Here is a 13,485-nt window from a genome sequence, read left to right as displayed (position 1 = left end):
AGCATTACCTGAAAAGGAACGAAGCAATTATGTGCCAATTCAGAGGGGCTTGAGTGTTTTGTCAGAAAGCCCTCTCTGCAAATGTCAAAGAATGCGTTTCCCTTTTTTATTAAGAACCTTATGAGGGAAACTCATTCAGAATATAGTGAGACGGATCTCAAACTGTTGAAGGTCAAAGCACATGAAGTTAGAAAAGTGACAACATCTGTAGCTTTCAGACAGATCAGGTCTTTACAGAGTATAATGGACTCTACTTTCTGCAGAAGTAAGTCAGTGTTTGCCTCACACTATTTGAAACATGTGCAGACTCTTTATGAAGACTGTTGCACTTTGGGACCATTCGTAACAGCGAATGCAGTAGTGGGAGAAGGAGCTACCCCTACAATCCCATAACCTAATACCTTTTTCCTTCCTTGGAACTGTTGAATTTTTATTGTTGTTTGTGGAGACTGGACGCAGGCTTCCACAACCATTGATTTTCAGTCAGGTGGTCATTTTGTTCCTTGGTAGCGCCCGGAACAAAGGTATTAGATGAGGTCCTGTCACATAGAGGTTATGCACCGGTTGACAGCTCCTTGAGGTCTTCAGCCCCCTGGGTGGATCTCTGGATCTCTTAAGGAAAGCAGACATAATGAGGCACAAGATTATTAAAGTCAGCTTCCTTAAACAGGTACGAACCCATAAGTTTGTTTATTGGCTGTCTCTGACCCTCCACCAAAGGTGTCAATCAGCTATATATACAGTAGTACCTCGAGATACGAAAGGCTCAACTTACGAAAAATCCAAGTTACGAAAGCCAATGCGAAAAATTTTACTGCTCTACATACGAAAAGTTTTCAAGATACGAAAGGTTGTTGCTGTAAAGTCCCGAGATTCGCCCGGACCACCGAGAACAATTTTAAAACTCCCGCGCCGCCAACTGAGTAAACTCGCCACCATCCTCCCGCTCTCCCATTGGTTCCTGATGCTAGTCACCCCATAAGGTCCTGCTCTCCTATTGGTCAGCATCTACCCCTTGTGCTTTAAGTATTCTATTGGTAAAAGGTTGCTGTAAATTGAAAAACTTATTCATGCAATACATTTAATAAAAAAAAACATCAGGTAAAGATAGAATAAAGAATAGAAATGAATGGTTATTATACTGTTTGGTAGTTTCAGTAGTTGAAGAGAGATAATGAAAATTTATGGCTTACTGTGTAAAAGTGATTGCTTGGCGATCGTTCGATACTCGTAAGTGCTGGATGTAAACAAATGTTTGGAAGCTTTTTTTTGTTTGTTTATTATAGTTAATGGTTACTTAATAATTATTTGAAGTGAGTACATGCAATACATTTAATAAAAAAAATTGTGAATTAGATATCATAAAATATAAAATAAATCAGACTGCCAACAAATACGTATTTTTTAGAATTCTTCTTCTGTTTTATTATTACGTTATGTATACGCATGTTTCATTATAGCTGTCAGTAACTCGGTATCTTCATTAGGTAAAGATAGAATAAAGAATAGAAATGAATGGTTATTATACTGTTTGGTGGTTTCATTAGTTGAAGAGAGATACTAATGACAATTTATGGCTTACTGTGTGCTAGGAAAAATGACTGCTTGGCACTCGTTCGATACTCGAATGTAAACAATTGATTGGAAGGTTTGTTTTTTGTTTGTTTGTGTATTATAGTTAATGATTAATTAATAATTATTTGAAATGAGTACATACTGATTATTTATACATTTTATTGGCATATTCTAAGCTTTTAGCTCTTAGGTTTAGATGACAGAATCATAGACTAGGCTACAGTAGCAACCGCTAACATAGGCTAGGCTTATTGCTAAGGGACATATGCTAAAGACCTAATATATGCAGTAAAAATGGGGTTGAACATTACATGCAGTTGAATATTACTCAAGTATGTACAGTATTTTGCCTTTTTGGAGTCATATTTCTTCCGTCGTAACCCTAGAACATGTATTTTAGGCCTGGAAATATAATTTACTGGGGTGTTTTTGGAGGGCTTAGAACGGATTAGCCATTTTACATGTAAAATGTGTTCCAAGTTACGAAAAACTCATAATACGAAGGCCGTCTCGTAACGGATTAATTTCGTATCTCGAGGTACCACTGTATATAACTACCAGGTAAGTTAGATGTTTAAAAATGATATTTTCATATTAAAATAAATTTTTGAACATACTTACCTGGTAGTTATATATATATAGCTTAAGTCACTGTGACGTCACGGCAGAATTCAAAACTCGCGGCAATCGCCGATTGGGTAGTCAGGTGTACCACCTGTGCGCCCTCTATCCAGGTACCTGGAACCATTCCAACTATTCATCAGATCTTCCATGCCCCTAGTCTCTAGAGGGGAGGAGGGTGGGAATTAAATTATATATATAACTACCAGGTAAGTATGTTCAAAAATTTATTTTAATATGAAAATATCATTTTTCTCATGTACTTAGGCATTATTATGATTAGATCTAGAAATATAGAAGCAAATGGGAGGAACAGATTGCATAGTGAGCAACACATGCATAGAGTCCGAGCCATGGATGAAAAAAAATGAATAAACATATTGACTTTCTTATATCAGCAGCATGTATATAAAGATCCTGGACCAATTACATAAGTCAGGTTGATAAAAAGCCAAAATATGTAAGCTGAGGCAGTTGAGAAAACAGTGAGATTGAAAAAGATAAGAATAAGGGAACAAGTAACACTAAAAAGAATACTTAGAAATGTCAAATCACTTACTTTTTTAAGTGGGCTTAACAAAGTTACTCATTACTTATGACAAAAGCAATAGTAATTTCAGGAAAAGAAAGTATGAAAATACCTTTGAAATAAGATTTGGCATACTATCAAAGAGAGAAAGAGTGATTCAGATTGCCAAACAGAAACCAAGAAAGCCAAATGTGCATGACACATAAGTAAAATAATTTGAGAAAAATGTATCTTAAGAGCAAGGGTAATTTAATTATTATAGAAGGACAGTTCACATGGTACAAAATACAGCGGAACCTTGACATATGAAAGTCCCTACTTACGAAAAATCCAAGTTACGAAAGCAAAGACGAAGATTTTTTGCTTCTGTATACGAAAATAATTCAGGTTGTGAAAGGGTAAGGTCCGAGATTCCCCCGGACCACCGAGAACAATTTTAAAACTCGCGCGCCGCCAACTGAGTAGACTCGCCACCATCCTCCAGCTCTCCCATTGGTTCCTGATGCTAGTCACTGCCGTAAGATCCTGCTCTCCTATTGGTCAGCATCATGCCTCTATGTAAAGGCGTTCCTTGACCATTTTTTGCGGCAGCATTATTGTAAACACTGGAATTTGTTCGTTCACATATATTTCATTTGTTAACGTAAATTCGTGTTAGTGATTTCGCTTTTGTTGTACTGTAAGTTACTTTATCGTGTTGTGTATGAACTTAATTACTTACATTATTAGCCATGGGTCCCAAGAATGTTGCTGAAGTTCATGGAAAGAAGAGAATGCTTTCTATGGAGAACGAAGATGGAGATAATCAAGAAGTGTTAATGTTTTCTGCATTTGTTAATGTGTTTTGTAAAGTTTAGTGTTAGTGTTTTCTGCCATTTTTTAATGTGTTTCGTAAAGTCAAGTGTTCATGTTTTCTGCTATTTGTCCTCCTCCTCTGTCGCCACTTTCGGTGATCACCTCATTCGAAAGGTAAGGTTCCACATTTTACTACATATGTAGGTACATGTACGCAAAGTATTTCTTGTACCATGTACACCAATACACTTTATTTACAGGTACGTACTACAGTATAAGTTATGTTAGGTATTGAATGGTCCAAATTGTTGTATTTCATTATTTATTGGTCAATTTAGCTTTATTATAAAATTTACTGTGGTGATTTGTAGGGCTTGGAACGAATTAGGCAATTTACATGTAAAACGTCGTTCAAGATACTAAAAAATCAGGTTGCGAAGGCCGCTTCGGAACAGATTAATTTCGTATCCTGAGGCACTACTGCAGTTAATGAAATGTAGCTAGATAAGGGTAACAGTGTCTGGTTTTTGAAAAAAATCAGGCCAGACTGGCTCATAAATCACTAGAAGCTCTTTAAACTAAATTGACAAATACTGAACTGCAAGAAACTCCCAGTGAAAGCATAAATTAAAATAGTGTAACATGAAATAAGTACTGTTTGGGTCTATGAAATATTTTTGAGAGGCAACCCTAACTGATGTTAGGACAGAACTTTCTTAATATTGATGATGGAAGAGTTATTTCCAAATACTATCTTCTCTAAAACCATATTGGTTATCATGAACAAATTTAGTTTGCAGATTGTTCAGGAATGCCCATAAGATGTTTCACAGCCATGAGGAAAAATAAGCCATAATGTAAGCAACAGAGAATCAGTCACTGAAGACAACAGAAATATGAAAAACATCAGGGAGGAGGAACCAAAAGAGTGAAAAAGCAATTGTCATAACAGTGATGTACAAAGAAATAGGGGGATGCAATACAAAGTGCAATACAAAGTGAAAAGGATAGAGAAGTAAGGTTGCTGGAGCCTGGCATGAAGGTATGGGGTTTTGAAAACAGTATTGAGAGGCCCATTGAATAAATGATGGCAATATACCATGACAAAAAATCAAGAGTGAAGACTGAGGCAATCATTTTAGATGAATCTGATATAGAAGTTGTTGCCCATGAAAGATCAGCACAGTTCTTTGTTGTCTATTACAGTATACTAACTGAAGCAACTGATAAAGTATGGAAAGTGAGCTGCTGTTTGTAGATGACATGGTATTAAAAGAAAGAGGTCTTGGAAATGTTCAAAAGGTGAGATTTGAAAATCAACAAAAACAAAACCAAGTTCATGGTGACCAGATAGAGAGCAAAGGATAATGTCCAGTCTAGACTATGGTTTTGTGGGTACTGCAGGTGTGGTATAGGGGTGAATTAATTTGTATATAGTATAATAGATAGTTGACAGCAAGTGTACAGGATGGCAAATTTTTATTGCAATAATGGTTTTTTAAATGTTCAGAATGATTGACAAGAATTAATGATGGCGAGGAGAGGAGGAGGATTGTTTTACATACCGGTATATACTAGTACCCCTTCATTATGGGACCACCTTGACGTGGTGAGGGGTGCTCTCGAACCTCAGGAATCTCTTTCCAGGTTCGAACCCAAGAGTCCCATATGACATTATATATTTTCGAATTAACTTATGTGGACTTTTCCATTTTTGCCAAAATTTTTGAAAGCAAATAAATGAGAAAACATATCATGGCTTAACGTGGAGTTAAATCCGAAGCTAAATAGTGAGAACTGTGGTAGATCCATCATCTACCCGACAATGTTCGGACCTGTTTTTCAGGCGGAACTATTCTGTGGAGCTGGACCACGGATTCCAGGGGGGGCCTGGTTCTAGGAATAGAACTCTCGGCATTCTATCCAGTTTGCCCATAATGTGATTAGGATGGGGATAATTGTATTAACATAATACTCTTAGTCCTAGCAAGCGGGTTCTGCTTACACTTGGGCCATACTAATCATGTTATGCCATCCCCTTTTGGGGTAGGGTAGGGATGCGGACATTTGGGAGTCCTTTCTCACTTGTGCCTTTGGCGGAAGATTTAACTTCGCGAAGGGCCAATGATATCTTTTCAAGATTTTTTTTTTTTTTTAACTCAAAATTTATGAACATGGAAATAAATGATTTGAGTACCCCTGGGCCACATGATGGAAAAACTACGGCACAGTTGATGACCATTGGCATGTCACTCCCGAATTTCTTAGGTACTGCCACAAGTAGTGAAAGTACTATAAAAGATACAAAGGAACACCCTGTTCCAAGTAAAGCAGCAGAGCCAGAAAACCAAATAGAGTGCACAAATAAAAAAGAAACAACAAAAATAAATTGGTAAACTCCAATATCGTAACAATGGAACCATATATGATGAACAATAATTCTGAATTAGAGACAAATAATCCTCCCAACAATACAGAAAAATATAAAAATCATAATAGACAACCAACATACAAAAAACAAGGACCAAAAAGAAACAAAAATTACCGACTTAATCCCACATTGGTACATTTTGATGACCTCTTTGGACCAGATAATTGGTCAAGATTTCTAGTCCTCAAAGCTGACAACAAAATCTCAGCAGCGATGCTAGAAAACAAATTACTTAACATATATCCAACTCAAGACATGGAATGCAGACACATCAAGGACAATGAATGGCTTATCCAAGTAACCAATAAAAAGCAGTCCACAGCCTTTTTAAGTATAACAGAAATAAATAATATAAAGGTAATAATTACAAGCCACGAAACATTGAATTATGTACAGGGTACAGTCATCCTACCCAATAGCGAGCAGGAGCTTCCTTCAAAACAACTATTGCTAGACTCCTTAAAATTGAGATATAACAATATCCACGATTTAGAAATATACTCTATTTCAAGTAGGAAAGATAAAAATAAAAATATCAACATTGCCAAAATAAAATTTACAGGCCAAGACTTACCATTTAAAATAAAAATTCTTGGACAAAATAGAGAAGTTCGTCCTTTCGTTCCTAAACCACTACAATGTACACAGTGCTCAAGGTATGGACACACATACAAAAGATGCCGTAATAAGGCTATATGTGCAGTCTGTGCATCAGATGACCATACCACTAATTGGAACTGTAATCAATCAAAATGTATTAATTGTGGCCTAGCCCATCACGCAAAATCTAAGGAGTGTTCATTTTACCAATATAACACAGAACTTATGTTGTTAATAAATAGGACAGGAATGTCAGTCATGGAAGCCAGACTTGAACTAAAAGTAAGAGGCGTTAATAATCCATCCAAAACCCCCACCTTTTCAAATGTGACTAAAAATCAAGACATCAAGCAGCACAATAACAAACAAGATAATATAAACATAGAAACTAAATTTCATACCAATAATACTGAAACCCAAAATAAAAGGGATATTACAACAACCAATACCACTACTAACATAGATGATTGAGTTATCCATGGAAAAGAACTTCCAATAGAAGAAGAATTAAATAATGATGATAATCGAACTGGCAAAAAGAAAAGAATTCTAGAAAGAACCCCACCTAAGGGAAAAAAAGTAAATATTGAAAATTACAATCATTCCAGAAAAACTCCAACTACACCAGGAGAACATTTTAAAAAAGATATTAAATTAACCTCACCACAAGTGGAAATACACAATTACCCTCAATCTCAATCAAACAGCCAACATCTGGACAGTAAAGATCACTCTTTACAATTTCCATCAAATAATACTAATGAAAATCATACTATTAAACCAAACCAAAATATAACTATCACCCCCCAACCATCCACAAGACCCAAATATCCCATTAACAACAACAAAACAAATAACCCCTCAAACCAACAGTCCTTATCACTACAGAAAAGGAACAATAGAATTACAAAACCAGAAATTTCTAAAGCTAGACCAAATACTTCTGAACCAATAATTAACATTACCAAACATGCTTCATCTTGTGGTTGTAATGAATGCTTTGTAAGTACATATAACCAACTAACTACCAAGACAGAGGACACAGTACGAAATTGTATAGACAATTTTACCAAATTAAGGAGGTGCCCTTTAACACACCAACATGAGAACGAATTATGTTCTGAATCCTTAAAATACAAAAAGGAAATTATAAAATAAAAAATAGACTTGTTAATATTCAACTATGAAAAACAAACAACTGCAGAATCTAATAACCAACATACAAATGCAACAATTAAAAAACCACAAATAAATTCAAATGCATATAAACTACGAGATAAAGTAAAATCAGCAATCAATTTACAGAATTTAACACCAGTTCCTCCCAATAATGGAATATAAAATCATTCAATGGAATATAAATGGTCTCTTAACCCGACTACGTCTGGGTGAATTACAAAGAATCATACGAGACCACAACCCAATGTGCATATGTCTACAACATATAGGAAGTAACCCTACAAATATCCAACACTATAAAATTGCCTGTTATTCACCGACTGACGGTGGAAAATTAGGCACTGCCATATACGTTCATAATAGCATTACATATGAACCTTTTGACATACTATCTATGCCATATCAAATAACATCAATTAAACTATTATGCCTGATAAAAGTAAAATCACTATTTGTAATTTATATAACCAACCAAATTTCAATGCAAATTTCAGTGATTTTTCTGAACTTATTAGCAAAAGTATACAGGAACCCCTACTTATAGTAGGAGATTTTAATGCACATAATCCATTATGGGATATTAATAACCCCACTGACACATCCGGAATCAACATAGAGAATACTATAATGAAACACAACCTGTGTTGTCTCAATGAAAGTGAAGTTCCAACATATTTTTCAAATACACACCTAACCTTTTCTTCAATTGACATTTCATGTTCAAATGATGTAGCCGAGAAATTTGAATGGAACGTCCTAGACGATTCATACACAAGTGACCATTTCCCAATCATTCTGAACTACTTAAGTAATGTCAAAATATTGCCACCTACAAGATATAATATCCAAAAAGCTAACTGGGATAAATATTTCCTATACACACGAAACATACCACCATTCCCACATAATGAAGATCACAATACTACATGTGAATCAAAATCACAATACTACATGTGAATCAAAATCCCCTGTCCCATGGTGGAATCCAACATTAACAACATTAAGTAAAATAAAACATATATTGAGTCGCAATCTAAACAGACTCAAAACTCGCCTTAAATCACTCAACAAAATGCCCTATAGTATAAACATATTAAACAAAATAGTTATAACAAACATAACAATTAACCACATTAAACCACTATATAACAAATATACAGCCAAATTTAGAAAAACGGTAATAGCTGAAAAAATCGCATCATGGAAGGAATATGTCTCAAACATATCTTCAAACACATCCACAAGGGATGTCTGGCAAAAGATAAGGAAAATCAATGGAAAACATATAAGACCATCAAGAAGTGCAATACATTTAAATGGAAAAATATACCATGATACTTATGAAATATCAAACATAATTGGGAAACATTTTGAAAACATCAGTGCTTACTCCAGCCTAGATACACATTTTCAAAATATCAGAAAACAAAAAGAAAATATAATACTCAATTTTGAAACTCTTGAAGACCTGGAATATAACTATATTTTTAACATGGATGAACTAGATAATGCCATCAACTCTTGTCATCCCTCTGCACCAGGATATGATAAAATATCATTTGAAATGATAGAAAAATTAGCTCCCATAGCTAAAATCATATTATTAAAATTTTACAATAGTATCTGGCTAAAACGTGTCTTTCCTGATAAATGGAAACATGCCATAATTATTCCAATAAACAAACCAGGAAAGGATGCAAGTAATCCATCCAATTATAGACCGATATCTCTAACAAGTTGCCTATGCAAAATCTTAGAAAAAATGGTTAATGCACGATTAACGTATGTAATAACCAAAGAATCCATTTTAACACCAACACAATCCTGTTCAATAGCTGGCAGATCAACCCTAGATCCCTTAACACTTAGAAGATCATATATTATTAAAAGGCTTTGAACAAAAGAAATTAACAGTAGCTATATTTTTTGATATAGAAAAAGCATACGATACAACATGGAAACATAACATCATGCAAAAACTCCACTCCAAGGGACTAAGAGGCCACTTACCAATATTTATTAAGAACTTCTTAACAAACAGAACTATTCAAGTAAGAGTAGAAAATTCCTACTCAGTAACCTATAAACTGGAAGAAGGAATCCCTCAAGGTAGTGTCTTGAGCTGTACATTGTTTGCTTTAGCAATCAATGACATTACTATAAATTTACCAATGGTGTAAAAAACAGTTTATTTGTTGATGACTTTGTCATTTACTATACGAGTAGTAATTTGAGACATGCTCAGAGAGTTCTCAGTACTGCCATTTCAAATATATGAAGTTGGACAAATTCAGTTGGATTTAAATTTTCAACTGATAAAACAAAAGCAATCGTCTTCTACAAAGACAAAAGATGGATGAAGAACCAAACAATCAAACTGCATCTTTATAGCACTGAAATACAATTTTGTACAAAAATCAAGTATCTAGGAGTAATATTTGATCAACATTTAAATTGGAAAGAGCACATCAAATACATTAAAGCCAAGGGCATCAAAGCCCTTGCCATATTAAAAAAGTTATCACACACTAATTGGGGAGCAAAGCGAGACATTTTATTAATGATATATAAGGCAACAGTCTTATCCATAATAGATTACTGCTGTCCAATATATTCATCTGCCTCAGAATCTGCATTAAAATCTCTCGATGCAGTGCACCATGAAGGCGTGCGATTGTGCACAGGAGCATTCCGATCGTCCCCAACAAACTCGCTTCTGGTAGAGGCAGGTGTGTTGCCCTTAAAACATCACCGTAATTTAATAACAATACAAAGAGGTCTTTCAATGCAAGCGGGATCGTCTCCTGCAGCTTACTGCTTCCAAAACTGTAATCCAGTAACAGCAGTTAATAGTACTAGCTCTTTCCCAAAAAGAGCTAGATACATAATGAACATACATAATATGGATCCAATTTTTCACCCACCAATGGAATTGCCACCACCATGAATTTTAAATCGAGCAAAGATATGTACCTCCCGGTCTTACCTACTCAAAAAGCAAATGACAAGTACGGAAATGTACCGCCAACATGCTTTGGAGCACATTAGAAGAAAAGGCGACAAATTTATGGTATATACAGACGGCTCCAAAAATAATGTTGGAGTAGGAGCATCTGCATATTCGAAAATTATGTTAATTAAAAAAAGCCTACCTTCAATATCATCAGTATTTACTGCTGAAGTCACAGCCATACAGATGGCTCTAGATATGATATCTGAGGCAAAAGCAAGTGTCTCTGTTATTTTCAGTGACTCACGTAGCGCTATAGATGCAATAAGACAGTATAGACCAGGAAACCAAATAGTACAGGAAACTAAAGAAAAAAATTCATCAACTCCTCCAATCAGGAATATCAATGGAAATATGTTGGATCCCAGCACACGTGGGAATAAAAGGAAATGAATATGCAGACTGCTGCCAAATTAGCCTGCACTATCCCTCCAACAATTTCAAATGCCCCAGTGTCAGACTGGGTAAAATCTGTTAAAACATTGATTTACCAGGATTGGAAAGAAGAATGGGCCTCGGTGCCAACAACAAATAAACTTAAAAACATAAAAACTGAAGTTTATGCATGGAGGACATCCTCACAGGAGGAAAGATCAAAAGAGGTGATCCTAGCAAGACTCCGTATAGGACACACAAGATTCTCACATGGTCACTTGATGTCAACACCACATGCTGACCCAGTGAAATGTAACAGATGTCAAACACCCATGACAGTACAACATTTGCTTGTTGAGTGCCCAAATTGGACCCAGCAAAGATCTATTTATCTGCGGAGTTCGGAAATGAAAAGTATTCTTGCTGAAAGCAGGGATTTTTCAATTAATAAAATCATAAATTTTTTAAATAAGACGGGTTTCTCAAATAAAGTCTAATTTTTTTTTTTTGTCTCTCAGGATTGATCCCTGAGAACCAGTCCGAGAAGAGTCTACTTGAGACTCAGAGGTCTGGAAAAACTAACCCCTAATAATAATAATAACGTATATAGTAGAGGAGCAGATCTTGACTGAGGTACAGTATATCTCATCTAGAAATACATTGGATTGCAAAGTTGAGAATTTATTAAGAAAAGAAAGATTAGCATCAAATGGGATAAAATGAAGAAAAACTATCAGACTGTTGATAATAACAGTACTGTATCTGTCAATCAAGAGAGCAACATTTATGACTTAGGTTTATAACGTGCTTTCTGTAAATAGGGGACAAGGTTACATAAAGAAAATGGAGCCTTTGAAGAAGTGCAGGTACAAAAGGCTAAGACTCATGGCTTGGGTGCATTTTGGAAGCCATATTATAAGTAAAGCAGTAGTTGACATGTGGTCAGAGGCTGAAAAATAAAAGGAGAATATGACAAATGAAATAGTGCTTTGGACATGTGTTGAGAAGGAAAGAGGAGTCAGTGAGAGTTATGATAGTCATGGAAATAGCAGGATGACAGCCAATGGGAAAGTCCATAAAATCATGAAGATGTAGCCCTAACAATAATTAGTACAAAGTGTAGAAGAGAGTAGGAAGAACTCATTAGATAGGTAACTGTGGAGGGAAAATCCGAGGTAAAAATGTTAATGATTATTCCGTTAAAATAAAACCATCCAGCTTAAGCTGCTGACCAGTTATATTGTTCAGCAACTTGAGTTTGAAATGCAGATGGCAAATGCATTTACAGTATCAAGTTTCTCATGGAAGATTTTAGATATTCTATACCTATTTGACTAACTCACAGCTGAAATTTTATAGTGGTGAATGTTAGGATGCAAATGGATTGTAAATAATGTACCACTGTTAAAATACTTATGATGTATAAGTCACTGAGATTTATAGGTGTCACTGTTGAGTGCAACAGAAAAAATGTCACCTTTTACAACAGCCCAAGGGTGACTTATGCCAACCCCCTTCTGGACTGCTGTGTTTGAGAAGATGAGCATTAACTAGGAAGCATCTTAATGAAGAACATTACAAAAATGTCCACATGAAGGGGACTGAAGTGGGAAAGATGCTCTTTCTCACCATGGGATGAAGAGACCATATGGTGATCTCTGCAAGAAATTGGCTAAGAGATGTAAGGTCTTAAACCCACTTGAAAGGAATCATTTTATTAATTGTGCATCTGTCAAAACCTTTTAACATAAACATTGTTTATTTAATGTGTTATTGCAATCGAATGTGTGTGTACAAAGTCATCTATTTGTTCAGGATTTTAAGTCATGGTCATGATCAAAATATATTAATAAAAACCACATCTCCCTACATTACCTTGAAAGAGGAAGAAAATGACATGACAGAATTCACAGCTACTTGGAGAAAAAAAATTGAACTACACATCCTCTCCAAGGCTCTTAGTAAGGATGTACATCAAAGAGGTATCAGTTATTGCTCCTCTACCCAAGAATGAGGTATTCAGCCAGAAAATGCCTCACAGTCAAGGAAAACAACTAAATTTTCTCAAAGTAAAGTTTATCCCTTCACTGAACTGTATTCTTGAATATCAGTAGCGAAGCTAAATACATTTGATTATACTTAAGGTTCGAATTCAAAGATATTTGTACTTAGATATTAACAGAGAGTAATTCATACTTAAATATCAAGTTAAACTGATTTATGATAAGATATAAACTAAAAATCATTCATATTTAAATATCACGTGAAAGTGATTCATGCTTAAATATCAACTGAAAGTGATTGATATAAACTGAAAGTCACTCACACTTAAATATCAAATGAAAGTCATTCATACTTAAGTATTAACTG

This window comes from Macrobrachium nipponense, chromosome 8 (assembly GCF_015104395.2).
Source record: "Macrobrachium nipponense isolate FS-2020 chromosome 8, ASM1510439v2, whole genome shotgun sequence".
NCBI classification, from domain to species: Eukaryota; Metazoa; Arthropoda; class Malacostraca; order Decapoda; family Palaemonidae; genus Macrobrachium; species Macrobrachium nipponense.
This window is presented reverse-complemented; position numbering follows the sequence as displayed.